General features: G+C 36.8%; 1 pseudogene; it reads left to right on the top strand.

The window, feature by feature from the left end:
- The first annotated feature begins 4488 nt into the window (after positions 1-4488).
- Positions 4489-18166, top strand: part of LOC117012201 (tigger transposable element-derived protein 1-like) — an 80190-nt pseudogene continuing 66512 nt past the window's right edge.

The following is an 18166-nucleotide window of genomic DNA, read 5'->3' as shown; positions in this document are numbered from 1 at the left end:
GTGTGGGGCAAAAAAGAAAGATCTAGACTGAAGATACAGCTTTGAGGGCTAATGGCGTAGGAGTGCGTCTTTAGCAATAAGTATGGTGTAGATCACTTAGGGAAGAACTAAGTCCATGAAAGATCTAAAAATGTGTTTTACTTTGTTTACGGGCTAGCAGAGGAAGAGATATCTGTGAAACTGAGTAAGAAGGGAAACAGAAAGTAGGAGACCGTAGTGTCACACAAAGTAACAGACGTTTCAAGATGGTCAACTGCAGAAAGGTCAAGAGAAAGACTGAGAAAGATCCATTGAATTTGGTAATGTTTGTCTCCTTAGAGACTTCGGCTAAAGCAGATCCATTGGTGGAATGGTAAAAGTAGAAGTGGTAAGAAAGTTTGGCATTCACTGAATGTATAGAAGGTACTGGGATTCCATTCAGAGGGAACTGCAGGAGCAAAAATACTAATTTATGTGTGCAGAGTTTGTTAGAGGCTTCAAGAAAGTCAACGTGGCTATAGGGAGACGCCAGTAAGTATAAAATTTCTTACCTATAAGACCATCTTATAAGGGCAGAAGTATTGGTTATAAGGACCACAGAGTTTTTAAAGGAAATTAAGAAATAGTTTTGGAGTAAAAAATAAACTGATAGACTTCAAGTTTGATAACTGATTTATAACTGTGTCTATTCATTCTGGATTCATTTAATTATGTTGCCATGATTTTAGAAAATCAGATCAAACTAATGAGGAATTCCAAACTCAAAATATGACATAATGGCCGTAGCCAGGAGAGTTGGTGCCAGGATTCGGCAAATCTCTGTTCTTCTGTCTTGAAAGTAGAAGAAACACTAAAGCTTTCTGAAGGCAATAAAGCAGGACAAAAACATGTAAATAGCTCTTTCCCAACTAGGGAATAGATGAAGAATACCATGGACATTCTAGCATTAACAATGTGATTTTTTTTTTCTTTCAGTTCAAAGGCTAACATATTTAATTAATTTGGTGAGGAAAGCAATGACCTACTTTCTGTAACTATGCTCAGCAAGAGAATAAGTGAACCTTACTTTTCAAGGACTCTCTTTTATTCCAAGAAGAAAAATGCTTACTCATAAAACACTTAGTTTTTTTTTTTCAAAAATAAATGTAATCTTAAGGATTTATGATTCCTTCAATTTTGATGATAACTCTATGATCTTTATTTATGAGCTAACATTTCTAAACAGGTAACTTTTAAAAAGTTGAATTCTTATAACTCTGTTTTATTTAACAGGTTGGCCTGCCCTCCCCCAAACCCACAGTCCTATTCCTGGCTTGTTGACAGTTGACTGAAAGCAGAGAATGTCCGTAAGATACTTGAAAGAAGATGGCTGCATCCCCAGGGCTCCACAGATGTTCAATAAACTCTTAACTAAACTATGTTCTCTGCAAAATAATATAGGCCAAAAGTTCACTTATTCCCATTGGGATGTGATGCTATTTTTTAAAAAAAATACTCCCCAGCACTTAAAGAACGCAATTGCTATTAACCTTGAAAATAGATTTTGTCTGGATCCATTTGATTTGTTGAAAAGTTATTATTTAAACAAACAGAAATACTTTAGTCCAGATATCAAGAAATCAATTCCAAGAGGACCAAGGAGATCACATAACAGGAGGAAATGTGTGGGTGAAAGGGACTAGAGACACGTGTACCTGAAAGGGGACAGGCAGGTGCTACACCTGCTTATCCAGGATAGTATGTTGCATGAACACCTGGTTCCAGATCACCTGAGTTTTTAGAAGATCTCAAAAATATTTATCCTGACGCTAAATCTCCTAATTGACAAATTTTATCGCAATTGCTTTTTAAAATACCATGTGATTGACTACCTCTGTTCTAGGTAGATATTTGCCAATTAAGGTCTTGAGACATTAAACACATTAAAAGGGATGAACAATTACAGATTATGTGTGCAGCCCATGCCATCTGAATTACAAGCACTTTCTCATTAATGAGAGTATAAAAGACACTCTAAGCTGTAGAAATTGTCAAATTCTCTTTTCTCCTTCAAGCTGCAGCAGTCTGTAATGCTACCACAATCTGACAGTTGAACATCAGAATGATTAAGAAGAAAAAACACTTAGAAACTCTTGCATAATACACATTATGGCTGAGACTGAAAGACACATTTTCTTGTAGTACAAACGCATTATACACTACAACACATAATGAAATTCAGTTAAAAACACTTAAGTGAAAAGATTTAAAATGTAATTCCTTTCATTAGAAATGCCCATGAAACAGTTAATTCCTGCTAACATACATAAACAAGTCACTATGTTTTGACACATTTTATGGCATAACATCATTTGATTGAGGAAGGACATATTTGTGCATTTCACTCGTGACCTATTCATTCCACATGGCTGGATTGTAGGAATTATTATTGTTCCATCACATGAGAAACGAATCAGGGCCCATTCCTCGGCCACAGCAGCCAGCAGTAGAAACACCACACGTGATGCCAACTTTTGTCACACTTCAGTGGAGGGATTTAGAATTTACTTTAGTTGTGGCTATTTCCCTAACAATGACCATCAGTCTGTACCACACAATACTTTCAAGATTACACTTTAATAACTATATGTTTAAGTGAGTATATGTGGGAGGGAGAGGTAGTGTTTCTCAGCACAGCACAAAGCAAATGCCCCACAGGCAGATAGAGTTGGATCTGAATCCCAGATCTGTCACTTATGAGCTATGGAACCTTGGACTAATCATCAGAACTTTACTGAGCCGCTGAAATATGCTAGGCACTAAGCTAAGCATGGGTATGCCAGAATGAACAAGATACAATCCTTGTCCAAAGGAGCTTAAAATTTCATAGAAGAATCAGAAAAGAATAGGCAACTTCAATGCAGAATCATAAGTGAATGTAAGCAGAGAGTATTTGGCGAGTATATAGAAGTAACATCTAAGGTTTCCTGGAGGAAGTGATATCTGAGTTGATAACTGGAGGAATGACAGGAGATGGGTAAGTGAAAAGTGAGGCAAAGAGTATTTTATAAGGAGGAATAACATATGCAAAGGCCAGAAACTGAAAGAGAGCCTGTACTTCTCAGGACCTGCTTTGTATGGCTGTGCAACTGTACACAGTGGAATATCACCTGAAAATCTCCAATGTTTGTCACCACCAAAAAAAGTTTGAAGGAAGAGTCAAAAATACTACCTTATTACTCTTCACTCATTTATTCCTGCTCTTAACAAATGGTTATTTCAATCTACTAGTAAGTATAAGAAACTGTAGGTGGCCCCAGCTTTGACCTCCTCTTACCTACTTCCATTCCAGTGAGGTAGTCAGGCAGGATGAGATAGAGCTAGCATGTGAAATGCTTCAGGATGGAGGTTTCTAAGACTGCTCTTCTTATGCTTCAAGAAAAACTGGTCTTTAAATGTGGAAAAAAAGAGACCAACCTGGAATAGAAGAGGAGAGAGGATGCAGGTGCAGTAAGTACCTGAAGGAATAAACTCAGGGAGGTGAGAAGATAATCCAGTCCCTATACTTCCATCCTGACCAGAAGTGGAAATTAAATGTTTATCTTTTCAAAGTGGATTTGCTATTTAGCAGCAGCCCAAAGAAAGGAGTTCCTTAAAAAAGTTAAAGTTTCTTGTAGATGGGCCATGAAAGCGCTCCCTCTCTCTCCCACCAACACTTGATTTTGATAATATACTTCCAAACTCTTTCTTCTGAGGTCCTAGTGCTCCAGGCTGGAAACCATCTTAGGATTGAGTATTTCAGGAGGCTTAGAAATGGAGAGTGATGTCAGTAAAATGGCCGTATACGAGTAGAAACTTCCAGCGCTTATCCCCTTCCCAAAACAACTATCTAAGCATGACGATACCTCCACAAGAGCTAAGGATTCCAGGTGAGGGGTTACAGCACCTGGATGGAGCAAAGGTATAAGATGCATTGAAGAGAGTAGGAAAGACAGTTTCACATTACCCCTGTCACCCTCTCCCAAGACCAGGCAGCCCAGTGCAAAGAGACACACCCTCCCTGTGTGGGAAGGAGAGTGAAATGAGCACCTGAGTTGACCATGAACCACAGCACCCACTTAGGCCAGTGCCAGGCTTACTCCTGCAGCCCCTGGCAGGTTTCTACAAACCTAGGCTCTTTGATGATCCCAGTGCCAGACCGACATCTCTGTCCCCAGGATCCTGGCATATCAAGTGCCAGATTGTCTCCTCTAGCCCAAGTCTCCCGGCTGGCCTCTGAGGTCTCAGGCTACAGGCCAATTCCTGTGGTCTCCGGCTCCAGACTTGTCCCAGCAGATGTTGCAGGCACAGACACCAGGCCTACCTCTAGTCAGCCCCTGCACCTAGTTGACTCCTGAGGACTCGGGATCTAGGCCTATATATGTGAACTTGGGTCCCAGGCCCATCATCACAAACTCAAGAGCCAGGCACACCACAGTGAAACAAGGCCCCAGGTATGCCCCTGTGGACCCAAGACGTGTACCAGGCCCCATGGACCTCATCACCAGGCCTGCTCACCTGCTGACTCAGGTTCAGAACAGCCTGCCCAAAGACTCCAGCAGCAAGTTTGCCCAGAGAAGGCACCAGACATCCCACTCAGAATCTCTGGGTGGAATCTCTGACTCGTAAAGGAATTTCCCTGCCTAAGCCAGTCTGTAAAAACTGAAAGAAATGCCTATTTCCTCAAATGTCCAGACACCAATGCAAGACCACAAGGATTATGATTAATCAAGGAACCATTGTATCATCGAAGGAAATGAACAAAGTTCCAGTGATTGACCCTAAGTTAAATGGAGATCTATGAACTGAAAAAGAATTCAGAATAACCCTCTTAAAGAATTTCAGTGGGACCGAACATCATCAAAATGGCAGCATGAGGTGAGCCTCTGTAAATCTCCCCTGGAATTTACAAGTAATCGAACAATAACTCCACAAAGGACTCCCTGCACAGCAGACAGGCAAGACAAAGAGGCCCACTACTGAATTCACCTAAACGTGGGTGAATTGAATCCCGCGAGTGGGGGGAGGAGGGAAGGGAGAAATGCAGAGATGGAGCCGCGCGGGCGCAGGAAGCAGACCTAGCTCAGTGCTCCGAGCTCGCTGCATCCCGGAACTACCGCAGCTGCGGGAGAGGGAAGAACTCGGACTGCTAGGGCTCCACTTATGGCCCACAGGGCTGAGGGGGCAGCATTAACACGGCTGGGCCCAACGCTGATGGCAGAGACCTCAGAGAAGGGACTGAGGGAAGAAGGCGGAAAATGGTGTTTTAAGCCCTCACTGCCAAGCAGAAAATGGAAGCCTTAGGCACTGAGACTAGCCGTCCCCTCTCAACCCTCCCAGATCTCAACCCGCCCCCACCTGCCCAGTGCTAGAAGCAGAACAGTAGCAGTGTCAGATCAAAAGAACAGAATATTTGCTGTCTGAGAACTATGGACCGCAGACACAGATTCGCAGCCCAACTGTGGAAGCAGGACCAGCTGTGGTAGTGGCCACCACCATTGCTCTGGGCCACCTCTCACAACTCACCCCGCCCCTGGCCCCACCTATCTGGGCGGATTCCTGCAGGAGTAAACAGAACTGCTGAAACATACGGGCTCTGAATCTGGTGCAGGAAGAGCTTTGGAAATTCAAAAGCTCTCCGCGCACCCATAAAGACACTGCACCCTGTGACCCAGTTGATCTATTAACAGAGGAGAAGCCCGTCTCCCAGGGAATCCCCCCATTGTGTGAGAAGCTGGAATAGTGCGGAGAAAACATAGCACTACCATGTGAGAGAGAAAAAAAGGCTGCAGTCGGAGAGAAAATAAAGCATTCTAGCAACAAGTACTGGAAAACAAAAGAAAGACCTCTTTCTATCAACCTGTTCCAGAAGCCACTCTTGTAAATGTCTAGGAAGAGAAATAATAAATCAGTAATTGCCATGAATAATCAAGGCAACAAGACAGCTCAGAAAGAAAGTGAAAAGTCTCCAGAAAAGGAACTTAAAGATATGGAAATATGTGACTTAAATGACAGAGAATTCAAGACTGCAGTTCTGAAAAAACTCAACGAGATGCAAGAAAACACAGAAAGGCAGTTTAATGAACTCAGAAACACAATCAAAGAACAACATGAGCATTTTATGAAAGAGATTGAAATTTTAAAAAAGAACCAAATAGAATTTCTAAAGATTAAGAACTCAATAGAACAAATTAAGAATGAAATAGCCAGCTTAGGTAGTAATGTTGACCAGATGGAGGAAAGAATCAGTGACATCGAAGATAGAAACCTGGAAATTACACGGATGGAAGAAGAAAGAGACTTGAGACTTAAAAGAAATGAAAGAACTCTACAAGAACTTTCTGACTCCATTAGAAAGAGCAATATAAGAATAATGGGCATACCAGAAGGAGAAGAAAGAGAGAAGGGAACAGAGAATATATTCAAACAAACTGTCGATGAGAATTTCCCAAACTTGTGGACAGAACTGTATCTTCTAATCCAAGAAGCAAATAGAACACCTAATTACCTCAATCCCAACAGGCCTTCTCCAAGGCACATTGTATTAAAGCTGTCTAAAATCAACGACAAAGAAAGAATCCACAAGGCAGCCAGGGAAAAGAAGACGGTAACCTACAAAGGAAAGCCCATTAGATTATCGTCAGATTTTTCAGCAGAAACTCTACAAGCCAGGAGGGAGTGGAACCAAATATTCAAACTATTGAAAGAGAGAAATTATGAGCCAAGAATAATATAGCCAGCAAAGATATCCTTTAGATATGAAGGAGGAATAAAGACCTTTCCAGACATACAGAAGCTGAGGGAATTTTCTAATACATGACCTGCACTACAAGAAATACTAAAGGAGGCTATTCGACCACCATCAACAGGGACAATTTGTGGCAACCAAAACATAAAAAGGGGGAGAGTAACGGCCTGAACCAGAAAATGGGAATGGAGAAACTAAGCGTGCTGAAGAAAATAGAATACTCTAAATCTCAAACTTTCTTTTACATAAACTTAAGGGTAACCACTCAAAAAAAATCCAGAACTGAAATATATACTGTAATAAAAGAAGAAACAGAGGGAAACATCATAGAATACCACCACACAGAAATAATAGACAACAAAAAAAGGCAAAGACACAATGGAGACACAGTCTTACCAGAAAACTAAAGATAGAATGACAGGAAATCCTCACATATCAATAATCACCCTAAATGTAAATAGACTGAACTCACCAATAAAAAGGCACAGAGTAGCAGATTGGATCAAAAAACTAAACCCAACCAAATCCTGTCTCCAAGAGACACATCTCAGCTACAAGGACAAGCATAGACTCAAAGTGAAAGGGTGGAAATTGACACTCCAAGCAAATGGTATCCAGAGAAAATCAGGTGTAGCCATACTGATATTAGATGAAGCAGACTTCAGGGTGAAAAAGGTAACAAGAGACAAAGATGGACATTTCATAATGGTAAAGGGGACTATACAACAAGAAGACATAACAGTCATCAGTATTTATGCTCCCAACCAGGGAGCACCGAAATATACCAAGCAACTACTAACAGAACTAAAGTAGAAATTGACCAAAACACAATTATACTAGAGGACTTAAATACATCATTGACAGCTATGGATAGATCATCCAAACAGAAAATAAATAACGAAATAACAGCCCTAAATGACACATTAGATGAAATGGACATAACTGACATATATAGAGCACTTCATCCTAAAACATCAGATGATACATTTTTTTCTAGTGTACATGGAACATTCTCAAGGATACACCATATATTGGGACATAAAATCAGCCTCAGCAAATTTAAAAAGATCGAAATCATACCAAGCACATTCTCTGATCACAAGGCTTTGAAATTGGATATCAACTGCAAAAAGAAAACAGAAAAAAACACAAATACATGAAGATTAAACAGCATACTTTTAAGAACGACCGGGTCAAAGAAGAAATTAGAGGAGAGATCAAAAGATACATAGAAACAAATGACAATGAAAATACATCCTACCAAAATTTTTAGGATGCAGCGAAAGAAGTTTTAAGAGCGAAATTTATATCACTACAGGCCTATCTCAAGAAACAAGAAAAATCCCAAATAAATAACCTCATGTTACACCTTAAAGAACTAAAAAAAGAGGAACAAATGAAACCCAAGGTCAGCAGAAAAAAGGAAACAACAAAAATCAGAGCAGAACTAAATGAAATAGAGAACAAAAAAGACAATAGAGAAAATTAATGTGACAAAGAGCTGGTTCTTTGAAAAGATTAACAAAATTGACAAACTCTTGGCTAGACTCACTAAGATAAAAAGAGAGAAGACACTAATTAAAATCAGAAATGAAAAAGGGGAAGTTATCACGGACACCACAGAAATACAAAGGATCATCCAAGAATACTATGAAGGACTATATGCCACCAAATTCAATAACCTAGAAGAAATGGACAAGTTCTTAGAAACATATAGCCTTCCTAGGCTGAACCATGAAGAATTGGAAAATCTAAACAGACAAATCACCGGTAACAAAATTGAATCAGTCATCCAAAACCTTCACAAAAGCAAAAGTCCTGGACCAGATGGCTTCACTAGTGAATTCTACCAAACCTTCAAAGAGGATCTAATACCAACCCTGCTCAAACTCTTTCAAAAAATTGAAGAAGAGACAGTACTCCCTAACTCATTTTATGAGGTCAACATTACCCTGATACCAAAACCTGGTAAGGACAACACACACACACAAAAATACAGACCAATATCTCTGATGAATACAGACACAAAATCCTAAACAAAATTCTAGCAAATCGAATACAACAATGCATTAAAAAGATTATTCATCACGACCAAGTGGGGTTCATCCCTGGGGCACAAGGATGGTTCAACATTCGCAAATCCATCAATGTGATACATCACATAAACAAAATAAAGGACAAAAATCATATGATTATATCAATTGATGCAAAAAAAGCATTTGACAAGATACAACATCCTTTTATGATTAAAACACTTAATAAAATAGGTATAGAAGGAAAATACCTTAACATAATAAAGGCCATATATGACAAGCCCTCAGCTAATCTTATAATTAATTGTGAAACAATGAAGCCCTTTGCTCTACGTTCAGGAACACGACAGGCTGTCCCCTATCACCTCTGCTTTTCAACATAGTGTTGGAAGTCCTTGCCAGAGCAATTAGGCAAGAGAAAGAAATAGAAGGCATCCAAATTGGGAATGAAGAAGTTAAATTATCACTCTTTGCAGATGACATGATGCTATATATAGAAAACCCTAAAGACTCCACCAAAAAGCTATTAGAAACAATCAAGGAATACAGTTAAGTTGCCGGCTACAAAATCAACGTACAAAAGTCCATTGCATTCCTATATACTAACAATGAAATCTCAGAAAAAGAAATACAAAAAAAATTCCTTTTGCAATTGCAGCAAAAAGAGTAAAATACCTAGGAATAAACTTAACCAAGAATGTGAAAGACCTATATGCTGAAAACTATAAGACATTTTTAAAAGAAATTGAAGCCACAAAGAAATGGAAAGACATTCCTTGCTCATGGATTGGAAGATCAACATAGTTAAAATGGCCATATTACCCAAAGCAATATACAGATTTAATGCAATTCCCATCAAAATCCCAATGGCATTTTTTAAAGAAATAGAACAAAAAATCATCAGATTTGTTTGGAAACACAAAAGACCCCGAATAGCCAATCTTAAAGCAATCTTAAGAAAACAGAACAATACTGGAGGTATCACACTCCCTGACTTTAGCTTATACTACAGGGCTACAATAATCAAAACAGCATGGTATTGGCAGAAAAACAGACACATAGACCAATGGAATAGAATTGAGAACCCAGAAATAAAACCACATAAATATTGACAGATAATTTTTGACAAAGAAGCAAAAAACATACAATGGAGAAAAGACAGCCTCTTCAATAAATGGTGCTGGGAGAAATGGATAGCCACATGCAAAAGAATGAAACTGGACTGCTATCTGTCACCATGTACCAAAATTAATTCAAAATGGATCAAAGACTTAAGCACAAGACCTGAAGCAATAAACTGCATAGAAGAAAACATAGGTACTAAACTTATGGACTTTGGGTTCAAAGAGCATTTTATGAATTTGACTCCAAAGACAAGGGAAGTAAAAGCTAAAATAAACGAATGGGACTATGAAATTTAAAAGCTTCTGCACAGCAAAAGAAACCATTGACAAAATAAAGAGGCAACCAACTGAATGGGAGAAGACTTTTGCAAACAGTGCCTCCGATAAGGGGCTAATATCCAAAATATACAAGGAACTCATGCAACTCAACAACAAAAAAACAAACAACCCAATTGAAAAATGGGCAGATGACCTGAAGAGACATTTCTCCAAAGAGGACATACAAATGGCAAATAGACATATGAAAAAATGCTCAACATCACTAATCATCAGAGAAATGCAAATAAAAACCACAGCGAGATATCACCTCACCCTAGTCAGAATGGCTATCATCAACAAGACAAATAGTAACAAGCATTGGAAAGGCTGTGGAGAAAAAGGAACCCTCATACACTGTTGGTGGGAATGCAGATTGGTGCAGCCCTTATGGAAGGCAGAGTGGAGGTTCCTGAAAAAATTACGAATAGAATTACCATATGACCCAGCAATCCCTCTCCTGGGTATCAACCCAAAAACATCTGAAAACATTTATCCATAAAGACACGTGTGCTCCAATGTTCATTGCAGCTTTGTTTACAGTGGCCAAGACATGGAAACAACCAAAATGTCCTTCGATAGATGAATGGATAAAGAAGTTGTGGTATATATACACAATGGAATACTATTTGGTGGTAATAAAAGATGATATAGGAACATTTGTGACAACATGGATGGATCTTGAGAGTATAAAGCTAAGCAAAATAAGTCAGACAGAAAAAGCAGAGAACCATATGATTTCACTGATATGTGGTATATAAACCAAAAAGAACAAAAGAACAAACCAAACACATAAGAAACAAAAACTCATAGACACAGACAATAGTTTAGTGGTTACCAGAGGGTAAGGGGGGAGAGGGGTGGGAGATAAGAGTAAGGGGGATCAAATATATGGTGATGGAAGAAGAATTGACTCTGGGTGGTGAACACACAATGGGATTTATAGATGATGTAATACAGAATTGTACACCTGAAATCTATGTAATTTTACTAACAATTGTCACCCCAATAAATTAAAAAAAAAAAAGAATTTCAGTGAAGTACAAGAAAACACAGACAACTAAATGAAATTAGGGGGGAAAAATGCATGAACAAAATTAGAGTTAAACAAAGAAATAGAAACCACTAACAAAAGAAGCAGAAATACTAGAGTTGAAGAATACAATGACTTCACTGAAGAATTCAACAGGAAGCATCAACAACAGACTCCACCATGCATAAGAAACGATTAATGAACTAGTAGAGAAATAATTTGAAATCATTCAATAAAAGAGTGAATTATGGGATACCATTAATAGAAACAGTATCCCTGAAGAGTCCCATCAAATATTTAAAGAATAATTAATCCCAACACTTCTCAAATTCTTCCAAAATATTGAAGAGGAGGAAACACTTCTAAATTCATTTTAAGAGGCCAGCATTACCCTGATACCAAAGCCAGATAAGTACACTACAAGAGAAGAAAAGTACAGGCCAATATACCTGATGAATATAGATGCAAAAATTCTCAACTGTTAAAACTCTTAAATGAATTCAGTAAAGCTACAAGATACAAAATCTACAGGCAAAAAAATGACTTGTACTTACATGTACTAACAATGCACTATCTGAAAAAGAAATGAAGAAAACAATTCCACTTGCAATACCACCAAAAACAATAAAATATTTGGAATAAAATTAAAGAGGTGAAAGATCTGCACACTGAAAACTACATCGTATTAATGAAAGAAAGTGAAGACACAAATACATGGAAAAACATCCTATGTTCATGGATTAGAAGAATATTGTTAAAATACCCGTAATACCCAAAGCCATTTAATGTGTTCCCTATAAAAGTTCCAACACTTTTTACAAATTTTACAAATATAGAGAAAACCATCCTAAAATTCATTTTGAACCAGTAAAGAATCTGAATAGCCAAAGCAATCTTGAGAAAAAAACAACAAAGCTGGAGACATCACACTTAACTGATTTCAAATTATACTACAAAGCTATAGTAATAAAAACAATATGGTGCTGACATAAAAACAGACCCATAATAGAAAAGAATTGAGAGCCCAGTAATAAACCCATGCATATATGGTCAACTAATATTTTACAAGGTAGTCAAAAATGCTCAATATAGAAAAGATAGTCTCTTCAATAAATGGTGTTGGAAAGACTGGATATCTACATGCAAAAGAATGGAACTGGACCCCTATTTACATCACTCATAAAAAACTAACTCAAAATGGGTTAAGGACTTACATGTAACACCTGAAACCATAAAATTCCTAGAAGAAAATAGGGAAAAATCTCCTTGACATTGGCTTTGATAATGATTTTTTTGGATATGACACCAAAAGCACAAGCAGCAAAAGGAAAAATAAATAAGACTACATCATACTAAAATGCTTCTACACAGCAATAGAAACAATCAACAGAATGAAAGGCAACCTACATAATGGAGGGAAATATTTGTAAATCATGTATCTGATAAGCAGTTAAGATCAGTTATATGATAAATTCATATAACTCAATAGCAAAAAAAAAAAAAGAAATCTGATTTTAAAATGGGCAAAGGACCTGAATGGACATTTTTCCAAAGAATACATGAATGGCCAACAAATACATGAAAAGATCTTCAATGTCACTAATCATCAGGGAAATGCAAATCAATACCACAATGAGATACCACCTGATACCTATGAGAACGGTTATAATAAAAAAGACAAGAGATCACAAGTGTGAGTGAGGATGTAGAGAAAAGGGAACCCTTGTGCACTCTTGTTAGGAATGTAAGATGGTGCAGCCACTATGAAAAACAGTATCGAGTTTCCTCAAAAAAATTAAAAATAGAACTACCATGTGATCCAGCAATTCCACTTCTGGAGATATATATGTGTGTGTGTATATATATATATATTATTTCATATATATATGAAATAAAATCACTTTCTCAAAGAGATATTTGCATGTTCATTGTAGCATTATTCACAAATACCAAGACATGTCAATAACCTAAGTGTTCATGTACAGATGAATGGAGAAAGAAAATGTGATTAGACAGATAGACAGGTAGATAGATATAGATATATAGACATATAGGTATAGACAATGGAATATTATTCAAACTTTAAAAAGAAGGCAATCCTGCCTTTTCGACAACATGGATGTCCCTGAGGGCAATATGCTAAGTGAAATAAGTCAGACAGAGAAGAACAAATACTGAAGGATTTCGCTTATATGTGGAGTCTAAAAAAAAGTCAAACTCATAGAAATAGAGAATAGTATGGTGGTTGCCAGGGGCTACATTTTGGGGAAAATGGGGAGCTGTTGGCTAAAGTGTATAAACTTCTAGTTACGAGTAAATGCTGGGGATCTAATTTACAGCATGAAGACTAAAATTAACAATACTGTATTATATATTTCGAAGTTGCATAGAGAGTACGTCTTTAATGTTCTCACCACCAACAAAAAAGAAAAAAGAACACCACAAACAGTAATTATGTGAGGTGATGGAGGTGTTAAATAATCTCACCTTGTTCATCAGTTCATAAAATATACGTATCAAATCATGACATTGTACACATTAAACTTACACAGTGTTATATGCCAACTATATCTCAATAAAGCTGGAGAAGAAAAAAGAAAGGAACTATAGTCATTGTTTTCATACAGTCTAATTTTCACATTAAATATGGCACTACTTCTGACACTATTTGAATTGGGAAAAGTTGACTGATTTTAATGAAATTGCTCATTTTTAGATCAGCAACTAACTTCACAATAATTGGTCTGCAGAACACTAACTACTATTAGGAAATACCATGATAAGAAAACAAAACACAGTCAGTGATCAAATAAGTTGGGAGAATGTGATATACTATACCTATTGGACACTGATTATTTGTATTCGCATCTTTGATATTCTGAGACAGCCCAAAGTAAATAGAGGAATCAACAAACACTTTAACCCAGGATTCGATGAATGTTAATTAGCATGGATTCAGCCAAGGCACTAGAGTAACCATTCTCTGGCCAGGGGCTCTCTACCCATGAAGTTGTCACTTTCAAACCAAAATCTTGAGAATAATCCTTACAAAGGACCTAACCCTCTTGCAAAATCATATAAAGATAATTTTTCTACCAAAGGAAACTAATGAGATTGACCATCATGACTGCTACATCTTACCCTTAAACAATGTATGGCAAGGACTCTGACCCTTTTTAAAAACAGCCTACATATCTAATGAGAAAGAAGAACATAGCGTAACAGGGAGAAACTTGCTTATCAGGTCTCCAAAATTCTTTAGTAGTAGCTTGTGACTTTTTTGTCACCAAGACCAAAATTCCCGAGAAGAGTAATGAAAGTGGTCAGAATGCCTCTCCTTTCTTGGAAAACTTGCCTGTATGTGCTTTCAGGACATCTTGGCAACCCACTGTCATCAATCCCCATGGCCAAGTGAGCCATACTACCTCTCAGGGTCCAGGACCTTTTTAATATTTGAAAAGGGACTTCTTAGGAAAAGGCCAGGAGCAGTGCCAGTGATAGAGGTGTTACTTGGTACTAAATTTGATAGGAGATAAACATGAATGACACTCCCATCTTATTTTTTAAAAAGAAGCTTCCTAAAGATCCATTTCCTAACGTGACCATAATGCAAATGGTGTTATGCAGTTTCTACCTCATTGTCTAGAACAAAATAATGACAAGATAGTCTTGCCCAGAGAATGGAAGCATCCATAATTTTGGAAGACCTTAGAATACCTTTCTGTCTTTTCTGTATAACTTTAGAACAGAATTTAGAAGTATTTATAAGAAGGGGATTCATGTTAAATGTGTTCATTCCTGCATTCCTTGAACTTAGCACAATGTCTGGCACAGACTGGCCTAACATAAGTATTTACTAAGGAAGAGTGGAAAGGAAGGGAGGAGAGGCTTAGTAATCAAACATGAAGACTGTCATTTTTAAAGGAGCAAATTGCTGAAGCTGTCTTAGAGAAGAAATTAAATAAATGTTCTAAAAAAAGTTCTTTATGGGATCACATTGCTTTTGTATTATTTGATATAAAGAGTAGGTCTGGATCTACTTTTAGAGAAAATGTCATGTAATTTTAATTATAAATAACATTCATTTGTCTTGATGAATCTTGCATTCATATAATTTGAGCATTCTCGACCTCACCTGCTATTCTCAAAGGAAATCCTCCTATGTTTCTTTGTGTAACACTAAATTGACATATTACCATAGATATTCACATATCTGGTTACCAGAAGCTATAGCTGAAAGAATGAATCACTGTTATTGCACAGCAACATATATGAGGCCCTGATAACATGCTTAAGGTTCAACATATCTTCATGACAGTTTCAGGGTTGTTAACTTTGAACTCAGTCATGTTGAAGTACTAAGATTATGATCAGCCACCCACACATTTTATCAATTAGTACATTTTCAGTTACAAGTAGCAGAAACTCAAATCAGACAGGCTTCTGCAGTTAATTAATTAGTTAGGCTCATTTCACTAACGTCCTAAAGTCAACCTGGCTACAATTGATGTGAATAAATACTATCAGGAATCTATATCGCTCCATTATCTAGCTTTCCTTTTCTCTATGTTGACTTCATTTGCCATTAAGCTCTCTTCATCTGGTAGCAAGATGGGCCCAACAACTTCAGGCTTAGTTTCTTCCATCTTAGTTTCTTCCATCTGAGAAAGAGCACTTCTTTTCTCATAAACCTAAAGGATTTTGATTGATCAGGCCTGGAGTGCCCACTCCAGAGTCTAGACTAAAAGTAGGGAGAGGTGGCTCCCAAAGGGAAAGTCATACTCTTACACCAGAAGAAAGGAAAATGGATGCTGGACAAGCAAAAATGCAAAGGCTGTCTGCTATGCCCATATTCCAAGTTCTTTTGGAATTAGTCAGAAGTCAGAGTTATTGAATTATATTTGAATTGTACACAGGCAATTAATTAAATTTTTGTTTTAAATACCATCAAAAGTCATTTTCTAACCTAAAACATAGTTGGGTGATTTTAGTTCATACAAATGTACCATTAAAGTGAACTGAGAAACAGGAATTTAAGCCTTTGTGTGATACCGCATTGTGGCAACTTGATTAACTGATAGAACTCCATCATTCAAGTATTAACAGTGACTCAAATCAGAGATCCTCATTTAAGGCGCAACTATAGGAGGAGGTAGATTTGCTGAGTATAAGTGTTTATGAGCATAAGCAATAAACTATTGGCTAGATAGTAAATATGAATCCCCCCAAGTTACCTGACAAACATAAATTTTCTATTTTTAAAAAAGATGAATAATCTATTGGTTAAATAAGCAATTCCAGTTCTGCATGATTTTGACTTTATCCAAGATAGAAAAAAAAAATAAAACACAAAAAGCCAGTAAACACAAAGTCAGAATCTTTTGGTTTCAGTAAAAATTTCACCATATTATAGCTGTGAAACCTTGGGCAAGTAACTATTCTCAAACGTTGCACGATATTCCAAAGGATATTACCTGGAAAGTAGTTATAAAACATAGATTCATAAAACAAAGGTTCTTCTCCATATAATGTATATCTAATTCTGCTCCTGGGAATTCTTATCTAGTTCGTGTTCTTTTGTTATTATTCAGTTATTTTGTTCTGATGAATTTCTCTGTATGACTGATTAACTCTTTATGGCTATCTTATTGTGTAACTTGTCATGACCAAACTAGGATGCTCTGTATTCTCTAATATATTGTGTTGCATTTGATTTCTTTAACAATTCTCAAAAAAAACCCAAAAGATGGCAATAATATGAATCATGATGAAAGCTGTTATATTGGTAACTTATTTAAAAAATAACTACATGTGAGGTTTAACTTATTATTTAAACTACATTTGATACCTATATTATTTTAAATACCAGTGGTTCTACTTCTATCATTTTATATGAAATAAACTGAATTCTCCAAACAAAACTAAGAAAGGACACAAAATATTTCCTTAATTAAATGCAAAAAAAAGTAAGTTCTTGGAAATTAATAGGTCTCAGATGCACATGCATATTTAACTAAAAATCACTATGGTGCCAACACATTTTGACATCTAACCACAGACTGATTCCCAAATCAGAATAATTATTCCTGCAGGTATGCAGATACAGTATTATGCAGAAATGTAGACCTTTTGTTGAGTCTGCTTGGCCTAGTGCCGTGACCTGTCAGGTACAAATAAATAAGCTAAAAATATATATTATTCTCTCACTCAAAGGTTTGGAAGATGTGCTGCTACCTAAAATTTTTACAGGACACTGTGTTAACATTTCTATGTTCACTTTTTAAAGAATATATGGCTTTATTATTGCGCTTTATTTCCTTAGCCTTTACTTTCTTGTTTTCAAACAAGATTTATTATGTTTATTTATTATATGTGTTCATTTATTTTATCTGTTATTTATTACATCTCTTTATTATCTGTGATAATAAATATCCAACTGAGAAAGGCATTCCCAGCGGGGTAATAATTCATAACATTATTCCCATCATGCAAAATATCATTTTAATTTGCATTTTGAATAATTTTATAGAGCTGGAGTCCCTGGAGCTTCAAATCTATTTTGACATCTGCTCAATTCATCTGCTTAATAACCAACTATGATGAAATAGTTGTGCTGTCAAAAGAAGTGATCAGTGTGATGAACTCTTCTGAATTCCATGGCCTTCTGTTTCCCACCTTCTAGACTTTCATAGAAATCTAACTAACAAAAAACATAACCAAGCATTTGGAGTACAGGATCATAAAATGCCTTCTGCATTATTTGGCCAGTTATTTAGCTGTACTTTTTAAATGTCGAGGATTTGGATAAAATGAGAAAAGTTTAGTCTATGATCCCAGTGTTTCTTTTTTCCTTAAGCTAAGTTTATGCAAACACTTATCTATCTTTGGGCACAATTAGTGGATGGTATTCTATTAT

The sequence above is a fragment of the Rhinolophus ferrumequinum genome, chromosome 20 (assembly GCF_004115265.2).
Source record: "Rhinolophus ferrumequinum isolate MPI-CBG mRhiFer1 chromosome 20, mRhiFer1_v1.p, whole genome shotgun sequence".
NCBI classification, from domain to species: Eukaryota; Metazoa; Chordata; class Mammalia; order Chiroptera; family Rhinolophidae; genus Rhinolophus; species Rhinolophus ferrumequinum.
Note: the sequence above shows the minus strand (reverse complement) of the source record. Positions and strands in the feature narration are given on the sequence as shown.